Below are 5,050 nucleotides of genomic sequence, written 5' to 3' on the forward strand. Positions count from 1 at the left end.
ACTGATGGTGATTTTGCTGTTGGGTTTTAGGAGTTCTCTTCTTATTGTTTTTTATCGAGACACTTTTCCTCTTTCCAATGATAGAAATGCTCGAGAATTCATTGATCGTGATTTTGTTACTGGGTTTTAGCAGTTTCTTTTTTTTTCATTTTTTATTTTACCGATCGAGACACTTTCCCTCATTCCACTGGTATAATTGCTCGAGAATTCACTGATTGTGATTTTTCCAAGTTTTAGGAGTTTTTTATTTTTTTATTTATTTTTATTTTTTTATCATGACACTTTCCCTCGTTCCAATGATAGAATTGCTTGAGAATTTACTGATGGTGATTTTGCTGCTGGGTTTTAGGAGTTCTCTTCTTATTGTTTTTTATCGAGACACTTTTCCTCTTTCCAATGATAGAAATGCTTGAGAATTCATTGATCGTGATTTTGCTACTGGGTTTTAGGAGTTTCGTTCTTTTTATGGATCGAGACACTTTCCCTCATTCCACTGATATAATTTTTCTAGAATTCACTGATAGTGATTTTGCTGGGTTTTAGGAGTTTCCTTCTTCCTTTTGTCGATCCAAACAATTCCCCTCATTCTACTGATAAAATTGCTCGAGAATTCACTAACGATGATTATGCTGGCTTTTAGGGGTTCCTTTTTTTTTTTTGTCCATCGAGTCACTTTCCCTTATTCCACTTGTCCAACCTTCTTTACAAACTTATACAACTGATGTCACAAAGATAGCCAACTCGATTATATAAAGTTTCAAATAAGTTTCAAAAAAATTTAAAGAGGGAACTTATTAAAAATCCTTTTAAAATATTGGAAGAATGTTTCCGTATAATCTAACATTTTTTTTAATTTAAAAAAAAGAAAAAGAAATATTAAGTTTTTTTTAATTTAAAAAAAAAAGTTAATATTTCTTTTTTGTGAGAATTATTAATTTGCTCGATCATAGTTAGATTTAATGTTATTATTCAATGCTTAGATTTTGTGCTACAATTCAAGCGCACGTAAGTAATAAAAATAATCGTGTGATAAGCATGTTACGCTGAATGCTCATAATTATTGAGTTTCCATATATAAAGATATAGATAACGTACTTTTCAAAATAAGATTGTTATTCGTTAAAAATAACGGTCAAGACTAAATTGCATAATGGTCAACCGCTAAAAAACAAAACGGTATAATATACCTATCATTAAATGAAAAGTAGGATTCCAATATTACGGGAGTACAGGTACAACTCTCGTTTAGTATAAGTCACATTAGCATTATTTAAGAATGACGTTGAGATTAATCATATTAAACACATTAATGAATAAAGTAATATTTATAACGTGGATGAACGGAACGTGTAAAATTGAGCCTCCGACTTATCTCGACTCTTAAATCTCCACAACTCGTACACATCCTAACCTCGACCGTGCAACTTTGTTTCCATTTGAAAACAAAAATAACATGAAAAATTACTCCGTATCTATCTTCCTTTGACGCTCTTAAATGTTATTCATACACATTATACGCTTTTCGAGAAGCCTTAGACTAACTCTCTTGAGTAAGAGCTCATAATTCTAGGACGAAACCGAAACTTACAGCCTAGTGAGCATCTAAAGACATATCACGACTTACACACTTTTAAATTTTAAATATTTATTTATTTAAATTTATTGTTTATAAAAAAAAAACCTAATTAAATTTAAATTTTATGAGTGTTTTTTTAATTTATACATTCCAGAAAAATAACTGAAAAGAATAATAATATAAATAAATAAATAAATATATATATATAATTATGACAGTTAAAATAATGATGCCTCACACCATTTGTACCTTTCCAAAATATCTTAATTTTTTTTTTGGCACCATCTTATTTTAAAGGTAAATTTTTTTTTTAATTTTTTTTTTAACCCTAATAGTAACTTATTTATTCACCTATGTTAAAATGAATATATATATATATATATATATATATATATATATATATTCAAATAAAGTGGTTTTTGTTTAACATAATTTTTTTAATTTTTTTTTTAAGAAAATACTTAAGGTTTCGATACGATAAGGTTTAAAGTTTAGGATTTATAAATATAAAATTAAAATTTTCAAAAAAATAAAATAAACATAAGACATTAAAGAACATATGAGAAATCTATTTTTCAAATCTTCTAACAACCATTTATTATTTATTTAATTGGTTTTTTTTAAGGGAAAAAAAAATTATGGAATATTCTTTGGGAGATTCCTTGTTAATTTAATATTAATTAATATATTGAATTGGTTGTGTTCCACATTGAAGCAGCGTTAAATTAGAGATAACAATCCACAAAGCATGAATTGTGCTTCGCTTATTTTAAGGTACAAAACGTTTTTCTCATGATTGTAATTTGGTAACAAATACAAATTTCTTCCATTATGGTTAACAATTAAGAGCAAATATTTTTGTAATTAGTTATTGTTTAAATTTGTGACACCCGGGAATAGAGGAGTAAATGAATGAACTGAGATTATATCCAAACGAGAGAAATCAAAAGATACAACGACTTATAACAAAATATGCTTCGAATCCTGATCCAAGTCTTATATAAAAGCCCAACCCCACTGTTAACAAATATTGTCCGCTTTGGCTCGTTACGTATCGCCGTCAGTTTCACAGTTTTAAAACGCTCACCCTTATAAGGAATGACTTATTGATCTCACAATCCACCTCCTTAGGGGCTCAGTGTTGACGCTGACACACTATCCAGTGATTGGCTCTATACCATTCGTAATGGCTCCCCTCTTCAACTGATGCAGGATCTCACAATCCATTCCCCTTCGAAGCCCAATATCCAGGCTGACACACTGTCCGGTGCTTGACTTTGATACCATTTGTAACAGCTCAACTCCATCGCTAGTAGACATTGTTCGCTTTAGCCCGTTATTTATTGTTGTCACCTTCACGATTTTTAAATAATGTTTCAGTCCTCTCTCCAATCAATATAGGATCTGACATCTTAGACACGAGACATTACAGATGTCACATCTTAGACATGAGACATTACCGATATCACATCTTAGACATGGGACATTATGGATAATCGTTGTTTTTTTTTAAGGTTATAATACTAAAAACAAAATGTGGTAAGATGACGAGAGGGGAATATGAAAACTAAGTTTTAGTTGTAAATCAAACATTTTTCCTTTTTTTAAGAAAGTTGCAACCTAACCCATTTTAGTATTTTTGGGTTAGTTTAGGTTGACCATAGAAAAAAGTATTTTTTTAATAATTGATTTAAAATTTAAATACTCATATAATATTTTATGGTTTGATACAAGTATTATTGGTTTGTTCCAAATTAATAATTTCAAATTACCGTCGTGGTTGGTGGATTGCTCGCCAACAACAGATAGTGATATTAGTCGGTTGTAATTACTTTCACGTGTTTATCTTAAAATAAATTATTTAATAATTAAAAAAACGATTTATTTTTTTATCAGAAGAACAATTCTTAATCGATTATCGAAGTATGAATACTATCGTGATACTTTAAACATTACAAATCTTCGCTAAATTATTTTATATTTTTATATTTATTTATTTATTTATTTGCATTGCTATTAAATTTCTACAATAAATTGAAGTACAACATGATAATTAATTTTATTTTATGTCTTTGAATTATTATAATTATTTGAAATAAGTACATAAATTTTAAATAAAATAAAAAATAAAAATATAAGGACGAAAGAGAGAGGAAGCAAATAAAATTGAAATAAATAAATTAATTAATACAACGTTATTTTATTTTCAATCATACGTCATCAAATATTATATATTTTTTTTTGTTTTGAATTCAACAAATATTATATATTTTGGGCAACTTGTTTGATTACGGGTGTTGAATGGAATCTTCTTTTTTTTTTTTTATTTAGAGAATATGGAATCTCGATTTTGTTATAATATTTTAATGGTACGATATTTAATTCTCATACACAATGAATTTAAATATATAACGTGCTTGTATATTGATTTATATTTGTCATACGTGGTGTATAATAGTATTTTATAGGGCATAACGTAATCATCACAACAATATAATAAAATGAACAAAAGTCCAAAAGTACTTGCATCACGAAAAAAAACATTAGTAATAAGTTAGTCCACTTACAGTATTAAGCTAAGCCGATGTGACTAAATTTCCTTAATAGTAGCTTAATCTTGTTCGTTGTGATTCGATTCCACCGGTAACATTTGATGACATTGAACTAAGAATACGTATAAGAAACTAATGTTACCTGACTCTCCTAATTGATCCAAAGTAACTCTAAATATATTATTCATTCGCAAATAATAGTTTTACCGGCTTGAAATGTTATCGTAAAGAAATAAAAATAAAAATATACACCCGACTTTCTTTCTTTCCCTTTTTACTCTCCATCTCCTACGATCCCTCATTTTCACCACAATGCTAATTTGGAGAATAATAAGAAGAAAGAAAGTGGAGGAAGCTAGTTTGGAATTAGCTTTGGAACTAGACCTTGACGAGTAAGATCAAATAAACACCAACTTATGAAATTTAGTGACGTTGGCTTAGGCCACCGAGTAAGTGACTCTACGATTGGCTCGGTTGGATGAATTGTTTGAAGTATGAATAGCGTGTGCCCTATGGGCCTTTGTCGTGTCGCGCCTTGTAATTGTTTGATATTTGTTTAGTATGTTATTACTGCAATGTGAGTATGTTGTGTTATCATACTTGATATGTTATATTATGTTGTAATTATGAGATATACTATTGAACGAAATGAACTCCTCATCCTTATAGCGGAAGTATTGAGAACCATTGTAACGACTCAAAATTTCTACATACTCAGAATCGCTATTAACGTCTTATGCTCATCTCTAATGTGGAAATATAACTCTTAAAAGAAAACATCATCTATAATCTAAATGTTGAAACATGTAAAACATCTTCTATCTTTTGAAAACACAGCCATGGTCTTACGTGTTTAAATACAAAATGCTTAAATTTAGAGAAATAAAAAAAATACAAAATAATTTAAAATGATGAAATGCAA

The sequence above is a fragment of the Cucurbita pepo genome, chromosome LG16 (genome assembly GCF_002806865.2).
Source record: "Cucurbita pepo subsp. pepo cultivar mu-cu-16 chromosome LG16, ASM280686v2, whole genome shotgun sequence".
NCBI classification, from domain to species: domain Eukaryota; kingdom Viridiplantae; phylum Streptophyta; class Magnoliopsida; order Cucurbitales; family Cucurbitaceae; genus Cucurbita; species Cucurbita pepo.